Source organism: Hyla sarda, chromosome 2 (genome assembly GCF_029499605.1).
Source record: "Hyla sarda isolate aHylSar1 chromosome 2, aHylSar1.hap1, whole genome shotgun sequence".
NCBI classification, from domain to species: Eukaryota; Metazoa; Chordata; class Amphibia; order Anura; family Hylidae; genus Hyla; species Hyla sarda.
Genome location: NC_079190.1, coordinates 482,442,635 through 482,455,134, shown reverse-complemented (window position 1 = coordinate 482,455,134; position 12,500 = coordinate 482,442,635). Strand labels below are relative to the sequence as shown.

Sequence of the window (12,500 nt, the reverse complement as noted above, 5' to 3'; positions counted from 1 at the left end):
CCAGATGTTGCAAAACTACAACTCCTGGCATTCCCGGACAGCCAACAGCTGTCCGGGCATGCTGGGAGTTGTAGTTTTGCAACATCTGGAGGTCCGCTGGTTGAAGATCACTGTGACCTATACTTTACTTTGTATTCTAGATTTTCCTCATTTAAAATTGGGTGCGTCTTATATGCCGGAGCGTCCTATAGGGCGAAAAATACGGTACCTGGGTAGGGCTGGGGCTGAGACACCTCTGGGCCCCTAAGCAGAGAACATTACATGATATAAGACACGGGCTAAAGATGGCCGTACACCATGCCATACAAATACGATGGCTGTTGTCTAAATGTTTGTTCAGCCACGTCTCCCAATCCCTCCTCCATCCCTCCAATGCAACCCTCCATGTTCCATCCATGTTAATTCTTTCAGAGGATGAATTTCAGTGGCGGAATTCTCAGCCGCTGAAATGCTGCAGTGTAAACGAGTCAGTGGAAGACCCACCCATTCACACCAATGCAAAGTTTCACACCGCGGAATGCCGACGCACAATTCCGCACGCTGTAAAAATAAAACACAAAACTTTTCACGTGCTAGGAACATGTCAAAAGTTTTTATCAGTTGGGGTCTGTTCTGAGTGTTGAGACCTCAACCAATGACAAGAACAAGCGGGGAGAGAAGCATGCCCTCCTCTCACCGCTTCGCCCCATACACTTACATTATGAGTCCACTCAGGTCCCTTGACACAGAGCCGGGAGAAAACATGCTACGCTTACTCTTCTCCTGGCTTGTTCTCGTCTTCAGTCAGGCCATGTTCACACGTCAGAATTTCCATGCTGGATTCCACATTGGAGTTTGGCATGGAAATTCCGCTGCAGCAGAGTCCCATTGAATTTAATGGGATTCTGCTGCTCTGTGCACACGGTGGGATTTTCCTTGCCAGATATTTCCGGCACAGAAATTCAATTTTCCGTGTCGGCACAAAGAATGAACATTCTTTCTTTCTGCGGAGTCTGAACGGAATGCATAGTCATCTATGAGACGGCGCCTTCCTTTGCAGTCCTGACGCATGCATATTATGCCGGTGCCCCGCAGTGTCCGGAATGTCTGCACAGAGATTCTGGCGTGTGAACATAACCTAAGGGTCTGAACACTCTCTATGACATATCAAATGATTTTTTGTTTAGTTTTTATGACACGGCCCATTTAACTGTAATGACCTTACATGCATCCTATCTAAATAATGATAACACCATATGTAAGGGAATTACCGTATATACTCGAGTATTAGCCGTTCCGAATACAAGCCGAGGCCCCTAATTTCACCCTAAAAACCCAGGAGAACCTATTGACTTGAGTATAAGCCTAGGGTGGGAAACACATCATCCCCCCCTCCGGTCATCATCCCGCCCTCCTCTGTCATCATCCCAACTCCCACTGTCATTATCCAGACCCCCCTCATCCCTCCTGTCATCATCCAGACTCCATCTTCCCCCCATCATACAGATCCCCCTTGCCCCCCATATCATTATCCAGATCCCCCTCATACCCCCCTGTCATCATCCAGACCGCCCTCTCTTGTTCTCTACTCACCTCCCCAGTTGCAGCTCTGTCGTCTCTTCCCTAGCAGCCGTCCAACGTCGCTGCAGGGACTGTCCGACTTCTAGTGGGGAGGGTGAGCCAATTCGGGCAATCCATCTTGACCGAGATGCCCTCTTCTCCGCTGCTGGCTGGCCCCGGACTAGTGACTCTGCATTGACGCCGCCTCGTAGGGACGCCCCTGACATCACGGACGTCTGCTGCGCACGGACGTCCCTGCACGGCGGCGTCAATGCTGCGTCACTTGTCCAGGGCCAGCCCGGAACAGAGAAGACGGCCTCCTGGTCAAGATGGATGGCCCAGAACGGCTCACACTCCCCACTGGAAGTCAGACGGTCCCTGCACGGCAGCGTCACTAGTCCAGGGCCGTCCCGGAGCGGAGAACAGGGCCTCCTGGTCAAGATGGATGGCCCGGAGCGGCTCACCCTCCTCACTGGAAGTTGGACGATCCCTGCCGCATAGATGGGCGACGATGGACAGCCCGGCCCATCACCTCGCCCCTGTCCCCAGCCCCCCCACCCATATTCCTGCGATTTATTTTATTTTTTTTCCCCATCACTGGAGTATAAGCCGAGGGGGACATTTTCGGCACGAAAAATGGTGCAGAAAAACTTGGCTTATACTCGAGTATATACACATATTACACAAGTCCCATACATAGAGAATGTAAGCTCACACTTATAGGGAATATAATTCCTCCTCTGTGTCTTTAAGGGATGTTGTCTATAACACATTCTATGAGAACCAGAATTCTGTACTGTCAGCGATTGTGTTGTATGTGTGATCACATTCTTCTAGGTGCGAGCGAAGTGTCTGTAATAAGGCACATCTGAGGCCGCACACATACAGCTTTTTATCTGTAGATTTTGTATTTTTTTTTGGTACAAAAATAAAAGTTCGAATTGGCAGCATAGGTGACATCGGTGCACTCTGCTATTACAGGTGGTGCACGTGAGGTGAGTTGTACCAGCCTCGAGAACAAACATAATGACAGTAATAACCAGATCGACAAGCGCAGAACGTTTTGGAGAAAGAACAGACCTGGACCTGTTACTAGGCATGCTGGGTAGAAGGGGTCAAAGGGGTTGTGAGGGAGTATACAGGAAGACGTCTATCAAACAGAGCACTTCTCTATAGGTCAGGGCTCATCTTGCATGCCGCATGCTATATACTACATTGTGAAATCACATGATATCGTACGTAGTACTAGACGATGAGATCACATGGCATTGCATGTGTATGCGATTTTATGATTGGCAACAAATCCAACCCAAGTGCCAACAAATGCAGATAACATATCATATTCAAGGGGTGCCCCCTCAATGCAAGTCAATGGGAGGGGGCGTGACTGTCGTCACGCCCCCTCCCATAGACTTGCATTGAGGGGGTGTGGCCATGATGTCACAATGGGCGTGGCCAATCCCCACATCGCGAAAACAGCGTTCTGAACATTCACTTCCGAACGTTGGCCAGTGGAGTACCCCTTTAAAGGGATACTCCTTTTCTATTCCTAGACAACCCCTGAAGGGCTAGGTTTCCAATTGTCCTGTTATTTTGAAGTCACGCCCCCTCCCGTAGACTTGCATTGAGGGGGTGTGGCCATGACATCACAAGGGGCGTGGCCGACCCCCACAGCACGAAAACAGCGTTCGGAACATTCACTTCCGAACGTTGGCCAGTGGGGTACCCCTTTAAAGGGATACTCTGAAGTATAAAACTAAATTTTTAATCAACAGTTGCCAGAAAGTAATACAGATTTGTAAATTACTTCTATGTAAACATTCTAACCCTTCTAGTACTTATCAGCTGCTGTATGCTACAGAAGAAGTTGTGTAGTTCTTTCCAGTCTGACCACATTGCTCATTACTGACACCTCTGTTAGTGTCATGAACTGTTAGCTCTGCTTTTCTACGTTTCCAATTGTCCTGTTATTTTGCAGTCCCAAAATGCAGTTTTTGTAAAAAAAAAAAAGTTTTTAAAAAATTAAGTTTTAGTCTTAGTTTTTTTTTATTCTTTCATTCTTTATTCTTTCTTTCTTTTGTTATTCTTTCATCCAGAGGGGTGGCTTATAGTGTTCACAGCCGTCACGCCCCCTCCCATAGACTTGCATTGAGGGGGCGGGGCGTGATGTCACACAGGGGCGGAGTCGTGACTTTTCACCAATACCAGCAATCTTTTCACTTACATAACTTGCTGACAACAACATCACAGAATAAAAAAATTCCCACACCGCGTGCAACTTCTGATAAATTAGGCGCACGTACACTTAACTTGAGGCTGGTAAGTTAGTTTAAAAAACTTTTGTAGCTAAACACACATTGATAAAGCACTGGACTTGCACAAGATTTATTTGATAGCTTTTTGTGTTCTACTGAGATTTACTGCAATTACTACCGTGTTTCTCCGAAAATAAGACTGGGTCTTATATTAATTTTAGTCACCAAAAACACACTAGGGCTTATTTTCAGGGTAGGGCTTATTTATTTACATATGATGGGCGCAGCTCTGCCCCCCAACATTACCCACCCACCCCCCCCCCCCCCGCCGGTTTATCAGCCCAGTGCTGCACCCCACATGGGGGGGCTAATCGTACCGTATGTCACCCGCAAGCGCAGCTTCTCTTCCCCCCCCCTGCCAAATAATTATCAGCCGCTGCGCTGTACTTGTAAAGTAGCTTGAGCATGAAGGTCCCACGTATACACCTGAATGTTTTTTATGTAGCACACACCTCTATACTTCTAAACACTGGCCAATGCCTTTGCGCCAAAAGAGCAGGTAAGTATTCCTGTGCCCGGGCTGCAAATATTAAAAAACAAACTTTAACTTACCTTAGTCCTCCGTTCCCCCGTTGCTAAGGAACCGGCCTCACTGTTCTCCGCTCTTCTTGCTGCTTCCTGGTGTTGGGACATCTCAGAGCCTTCAGCCTATCACCGGCCGCAGCGATGTCCCGCCTCGGCCGCTGATTGGTTGAGCCAACTGTCATGTAAGAAGCTTGCCGGCTCCTTACATGACAATGTGCTCAGCCTATCATCGGCAGAGGCGAAAGAACAGCGGAGAACAGTGAGGCCGGTTCCTTAGCAACGGGGGAACGGAGGACTAAGGTAAGTTAAAGTTTGTTTTTTAATATTTGCAGCCCGGGCATTGCCTAGATCAGTGGTCTTCAACCTGCGCACCTCCAGATTTTGCAAAACTACAACTCCCAGCATGCCCGGACAGCCGTTGGCTGTCCGGGCATGCTGGGAGTTGTAGTTTTGCAACATCTGGAGGTCCGCAGATTGCAGACAACTGGCCTAGGTCTTATTTTCGGGGTAGGGCTTATATTGCAGCCCACCCCGATAATCCAGCTAGGGCTTATTTTCGGGGTAGGGTAGATGATGGTAGAGCGGTAGATAAGATCCATGCACATGCCCCCCCCCCTGAGCTCTGGACATACACATGCATTATATACTGTATCTAGCTGGCTGGCCTTCTTGGAATGAATCCACCTCCGACCCCAAGCTTGTAACACATGGCTTGTCCCTTGACGGGATGGGTCAGGGAGGAGGAATGCTAAACCATTGCTGTGACTTGTAATGTAAAGCTTCAGCTATCATGAGATTTCATACATACAGTAGTTACTCATATATAATGTATTTGCAGTGCGCGTTCAGTGGAAACTGAGCAAACATTGCAAAGTTAGTTTTTTGCTTTTTTTTTATTTATTTTTTTGGAGCATAGACAAACTGTGAAGGGAGAAGGAAAGCCTTGCCTAAATGAGTCATATGGCTCTGGGCTATCAATCGTGCCTTCCTCTATGCTAGTGTTTCCCATGCTGGGAGTTGTAGTTTTGCAACTGCTGTAGGCATCCTGGTGGGAAAACACTGTCACAGATAATAGTTTGTTACATGCACTTTAGGGATCCAATGGAAAAAGGCTATTCCTACCTTAACTTTATGGGAGAGGAAAAGCAACAATAATGCTCTTGTCTTCATATCCATTCTTTATATCCAGTTCTTGTATCCAGACCTCATGTCCCATCCTCCTATCCTGTCCTCATTTCCTGACCTTATTTCTTGTTCCCATATTCCTTCCTTATCTCCTATCCTCATATCCCGACCTCATATCTTGTGCTCATTTTCCATACGTATATTCTGCCCTTATATCCCATCCTCATATCCCCTCTTCATGTCCCATCCTCATATCCCGTCCTCACATCCCGTCCTCATATTCCATCCCTATAGCCCATCCTCATATCCCATCCTCATATCCCTTCCTTATATCCTGTCCTCATATCCCATCCTCATATACCCACTTCATATCCCGACCTCATATCCTGACCTCACATCCCATATTCATATCCTGTCCTCATATCCTGCCATCATATCCTGACCACATATCCCATCCTCATATCACCTCCTCATAGCCCATCCTCATATCCACTCTTCATATCCTGACCTCACATCCCGTCCTCATCTTCCATCCTTATATCCCATCCTCATATCCCCTCTTCATATCCCGACCTCATATCCTGACCTCACATCCCATACTCATATCCCGTCCTCATATTACATCCTCATATCCCGTCCTCATATCCTGCCATCATATCCTGACCTCACATCCCGTCCTCATATCCCGTCCTCATATTCCATCCTCATTTCCTGTCCTCATATCCCGTCCTCATATCCTGCCATCATATCCTGACCACATATCCCATCCGCATATCACCTCCCCATAGCCCATCCTCATATCCACTCTTCATATCCTGACCTCATATCACCTCCTCATATTCCATCCTCATATCCCCTCTTCATATCCCGACCTTATATCCTGACCACATATCCCATCCTCATAATCTGCCATCATATCCCATCCTCATATCCAGTCCTCACATCCCAACCTCACATGTCAGGAGAAAGAGTGGTTGATCATGTTTGATTTCATCATGCCCAATCCTTTTGTTCTCAGAGAGATAAACCATCTTTGCCTGGTGGTGGCCTTCTCCCCTATTATTACTAAGAATACATATACGCTCAACAAAGTAGAGCATGCATGTGTATGGTGTTGTCAGGAAATGTAACTGTTAGCTTCATGAATGTTTGGAAAACCTATGACCCAACACTTTAGTTGGTTGGAGGATCCTGCTGAAATCAGCATATATTCAGGCTAAAGTCTTATTTTACAGTGAAATTAGCAAGGCAATATATTGAAGCTGACCATACACATGTTGGCCAAACCCCCCCCCCCCCCCAGACTGTTTGACTATCTTATGTACAGTATAAGGGGCCACCTGACTGCAACAGAAGATGTTGGGGAGAGAAGAATCGGCCATGTTGGATTTCAACTGCCTGACTCTTTTGTTCTCGGGTAGATTAACTGCCACCAGGGAAATCTGGCAGCGGCTTACTCCCCTCTCTAACATGAACACATAAACTCTTGACCAAGTCAAGTATTCATGTGTATGGTGAGACAGCCACTGTATTTGCTTTAGAAGTGATTATGAGTTAATATACGAAGTAATGGAGGCTTCAATAATAAGGAGCTCGTCAAGCAAACTCAATACAATCTAATAACAGTCCTTTAATTTGGGCCTTGTATACTGCTACCCCTTTAATATCCACATACGGCAAGTTCAAATGAACTAAACCGAAAGTCACTTAAGAAAAGCAGTGATGCAAATCTGGAAACTCCCATGTTGCATCCAGATGCCCGGTTTTCCGTCATGTTTTCCTATGTTATTGAAGCGTGCGCATTCAGTTGTTCAGTTGATCTGCATGCAGACCATACAGTGAAACCTTGATGACCTTATGTGGTTACAGCATTTGCTCAATTCTTTTGACTTGGCACAAGCCAGATGTATCTCGTCTCCTGCACTTAGCATGCATAGAACCTAGAACATCCTTCTTTTCGCAATAGCAGGCTATTTGTTAGCACACATGTTCAGGGTTTATGATGTGATGGGTGTGTTTTGGGAATTTCATTCCCCTCCCGTGAATCAATCAACAGGTCCCCGCACCCTACTGTTTGTACAAGGCAACTTTTTTCTAATGGTAATGGCGACGCTATTTAATTGTAAGTGATGTTTGTATGAGCTCGGGTGGTGGAAACAGGCAGCCTGAAGGTATATATTTTAGCAGGACACTTTACGCAATCTGTAGCTTAATAAGAAAATCATAAGCATGAAACGGAATTCCTGGGATCAGTTTATAATGTAGTGTCATCCACTGCTAAGATGCTGCCAAATGGATATGACATGATTCATAATGCAACCAACCGGTCAACTGGGACTTCTTTACAATACTGAAGGACTGAGTGTTTCATGCCTCACTTATGTTGCTAGTCCCCCGTGCTAAGTCCATGTGACGCTTCCTACTTAGATCTGCTCCAGCAGTTATTCCCTAATATAATAATTTCCTTGTTTATACTGGAATCGCTCCCATTATGGTAAAGGGTTGTTCCTGCAGGGCTGGAACAAATTTCAAGTTACCCATCATTGCCATTAAAGTGGTACTCCAGGGAACTTAACATTTCCCTTATCCACAGGACAGGAGATAAGTGTCTGATCGCGAGGAGTCCGACCACTGGGACCCCCACGATCTCCTGTACGGGACCCGGCAGCTCACCTGTCCTCAGAGTGCTCCAGGACCCCATGCTCAGAGACAAACCCTCGGAGAATGATGGCCCACTTAGCAAATCACCAGAAGTGACGAGATTTCTGTCTCAGCCAGCGATTGGTTGAGCAGGTCCTCACTCTTGTTTGTCCCTGAGGTTGTGGCCCGCTCTGCTCCCAAGATGATTAGTTGCTGGGCCCCGTACAGGAGATTTCATGAGATTCCATATTGTGAGTAGGGGATAAGTTGACTTTCCTGGAGTACCCCTTTAAAGGGTTGTTCACTGAACCACAAGATTGATTAAGCCTTGTGAGGTCTCAGCAGATGAGCATGAATCCCCAAGCAGAGGCGTAGCTTGTAGCTTCTGGGCTCCGAGGCAAAATCTGCAACAGGGCCCCATTTGCCAATTATAATACTGGTCTCTTATGGGGAAGATGTGCTCTGGGGCCCCCTTAGGCACCAGGGCCCCAGTGCGACTGCTACCTCTGCTACCTCTATAGCTACACCCCTGTAGCTTTTAGCAGTGGCTTATACCCTATCTCTCTATGCAGAACACATGAATGCTCGGCCAAGCTGAAAGTTCATGTGTATCCCCTTAACGACAATGGACGTAAATGTACGTCATGGTGACGTGGTACTTAGCGCACCATGACGTACATTTGCTCGCATCATGCCCAGCAGGTCTCGGCTGCTATCAGCAGCCAGGGACCCGCCTTTAATGGCGGACATCTGCGATTGCGCGGATGTCCACCATTAACCCCTCCGATGCCGTGATCAATACAGATCACGGCATCTACGGCAGTCCAGTACTTTGCACGGATGATCGGATCGCCCGCAGTGCTGCCGCGGGGATCCGATCATCCAGCATGGCGGCCGGAGGTCCCTTCACCTTGCTCCGGCCGTCTCCCGGGGTCTTCTGCTCTGGTCTGAGATCGAGCAGACCAGAGCAGAAGATCACCGATAATACTGAGCAGTGCTGTGTCCTATACATAGCACTGCACAGTATTAGCAATCAACTGATTGCAATGAATAGTCCCCTATGGGGACATAAAAAGTGTAAAAAAAAAAAAAAGTTAAAATATGTAAAATAAAAAAGTAAAAAAATGTGAAAAATCCCCTCCCCCAATAAAAAAGTAAAACGTCCGTTTTTCCAATTTTACCCCCAAAAAAGTGTTAAAAAATAATGAATACACATATTTGGTATCCCCACGTGCGTAAAAGTCTGAACTATTAAACTGTATTGTTAATTATACCGTACGGTGAACGGCGTAAACGTAAAAAAATAAAAAAAAAAGTCCAAAATTGCTGCTTTTTTGTCAAATTTTATTCCAAAAAAAATTTATAAAAAAATTTATAAAAAGTAAAACCTAAGCAAAAGTGATACTGATAAAATCTAAAGATCATGGCGCAAAAAATGAGCCCTCATATTGCCCCATATACGGAAAAATGAGAAAGTTATAGGTGGTCAAAATAGGGCAATTTCAAACATACTAATTTTATTAAAATGTTTTGAGATTTTTTTTTAAGCGATACAATTATAAAAAAGAATATAATCATGGGTATCATTTTAATCGTATTGACCCGCAGAATAAAGAAAACATGTCATTTTTACCGGAAAGTGTACAGCGTGAAAACAAAACCTTCCAAAATTTTTCGAAATTGCGGTTTTCTTTTCAATTTTCCCACATAAATAATATTTGTTTGGTTGCGCCATACATTTTATGGTAAAATAAGTGATGTCATTACAAAGTACAATTGGTGACGCAAAAAACAAGCTCTCATATGGGTCTGTGGATGGAAATATTAGAGAGTTATGATTTTTAGAAGGCGAGGAGGAAAAAATGAAAATACAAAAATAAAATTGGTCTGGTCCTTAAGGGGGTATGGAAGGTTCTGGAGGGATAGCTTTTAGCTGAGCCACCATTCATGTTTATGGTGGTATAGTCATGGAGCGAGAGATTCAACCAATAGCTATCGTATGCATATGGCTACCTGTAGACTAAGGGGATTCAATCAAAGTTGCATAAAATCCGATGTCTATGGCTGAGATAAAGTTCAAAGTTCATATTAACACAACAGAGCTGGTAGTCGGGCAGCTTTATTAGGTTAATGGAAAGCAAACATATATGTATGTATTGTTCAAGTGACCTAATTATCATGGAAGTCAATAGCTACATCCAGCCACACCAAGCCATTGTGTTGGATCCCTCATCAGCATAAATACACATAATGCAAATCAATGGTAATCACCAAGTTGAGAATAAAATGCAAATGACAAAGACAAAAAAAGCCTTTCCAGCTCCGTCCTGTAGGGAGCAGCAGACTCCTCACAAGACATCTGTCACTTTGGTATTTACACGGTAATTATAGAGGAGCAGTGTCATGAATTTCACTCTGCAGTCTTTGCCCCTTCATGTTATCATCCTCCTTTCTATGGTAAAATTGTAATAAACAAAATATCTCAGCTTGGCGGTGTGTGGTTATGTGTTGTGAGTGAGGTGAAAGAAAGGCACTGCCAGACACCTCCTGGCAGCAGCCAATGACCTTTCCACATCTGCCATCAGGGGGAGACTCATAAGGGACCTTTATCCTTCTAAATGGTCAGATTGTCATGCAAAAAGAGTTTGACTGAGGAATTAAAAATTATCCCCTAAACACGGGATAGAGAATAAGTGTCAGATTGCGAGGGGTCCAATCTCTGGGACCCCCACAATCTCCAGAATGAGGCCCCAGTGATTGGCAGAGTGGCCGTTACTTCCGAGACCAGTTCTTGGAGGGTGGGGGCTGGAGCACTCTCACGTAGGAGACGAACCCCATTCTGGAGATCGTGGGGGTCCCAGCGATTGGACCCTCCATAAGCAGACTCTTATCCCCCATCCTGCGTATAGAGGATACGTTTTATTCCCCAGGTAAACCCTTTGAGTAGGCTTCTTAGCCATCTGGGAGAACAACAGATATTACTAAGAAACAGCTTCAGGCAAGAAGGCGAATGTTCAAACCAGTGCCAAAAATGGGCAGGCATACTGTCTTGGGGGTGGGGTGGACCTAAGGGGGCTAATGAGGCATTTTCCCAGGGGCTGTTAGGGTGTGGTCTGAACCAACAAGCCTCTCTGCTATTTCCAGGGCTAGGGTAGTAACCTGAATGTTTGCCCCCCCCCGTGAAGAAAAGCCTAGTCTACAGTCCTGGCCGTACCAGCCATCCCACAGATTTAGTTTTTCTTTTTGTTTATTTGAAGCTATTGAGCCCAATAGTAAATCCTAAACAGGACCCCCAACTAATCGTTCACCATTTATAATACAGCGACTGCTACCTCTACACCCCCTACAGCCACATGGATGCTGTTAGTAAACCATTAACAGAAGTCATCTTCATAATGAGTATAATGGATTCCTATCTTCTGTAACCATTAACAGGAACCAATGTTTTGGACACGCACCATTTAGCCCCATAAGAGACATGCACAGTACACGGAATTGAACAGAGTGGCCCGAAGGTCCCATGAGATCCAAACCATTTCCAACACTCTGGTCCACGTGTTAAAACTTTCTAGTGTATTGACAAGATCCATTTTAACCCCACATTGCTCTACATTGTGTCTTTTGTTAAGGTACCAAACGCACTAAACGAATGTGATCCAAGCTTGACAATTTAGCCAGAATGATCCTACCATGGTGCCGTCCCAATATTGTCCAATGTTGTGTTCTGACAGGAGCCTTTTTAGAACATGTGCACACTAGGCTGAGTGTGCATATATATGGGGAGGCCTGAAGGAATAGGTTCCCCCTATCTTCCCCTTTAGCTACCTATTAGAAATCAACTGGCATGGCTGCCATTTTGTATTGCCCAGAATGGCTGGCACTATAGAGGAAGACAGGTCCTCTTTCCCATGGCTGTATCAAGTTCAACCCATGATATTTCAAACTCTCATATCCTATCCTCATATTTTACCTCACATCCGTCCCTCATATGTCATTCTAATATCTTACCCCCCCCCCCTCCCCCCATACTAACTATTCTCTGCACCTGCCTGGGCAGTTAAAGGGGTACTCCCCTGGAAAACATTTTTTTCTTTTTTTTTAATCAATCAACTGGAGCCAGAAAGTTAAACAGATTTGTAGGTTATTTCTATTTAAAAATCAGCTGATATATGCTCCACAGGAAGTTCTTTTCTTTTTGACACCTCTGTCCATTTTAGGAAATGTCCAGAGCAGGAGAGGTTTGCTATGGGGATTTGCTCCTACTCTTGACAGTTCCTAAAATGGACAGAGGTGTCAGCAAAGAGCACTGTGGTCAGACAGAAAAGAAATTCTAAAAGAAAAGAACTTCCTCTGGAA

General features: G+C 45.4%; 1 protein-coding gene across 3 annotated transcripts in view; it reads left to right on the top strand.

Moving 5' to 3' along the window:
- The window catches only part of HUNK (hormonally up-regulated Neu-associated kinase), a 114,796-nt gene that overhangs the window by 34,460 nt on the left and 67,836 nt on the right, over window positions 1–12,500 (top strand). Inside the window, exon 1 of one of the 3 annotated variants that reach the window (XM_056559499.1) lies at window positions 4,566–4,679. The exons of the other annotated variants lie outside the window; for them this stretch is intronic. The gene's annotated coding sequence lies outside the window, so the exon portion shown is untranslated. Of the gene's footprint in view, window positions 1–4,565; window positions 4,680–12,500 lie in introns of those variants that run through there. 3 annotated transcript variants of the gene reach the window in all.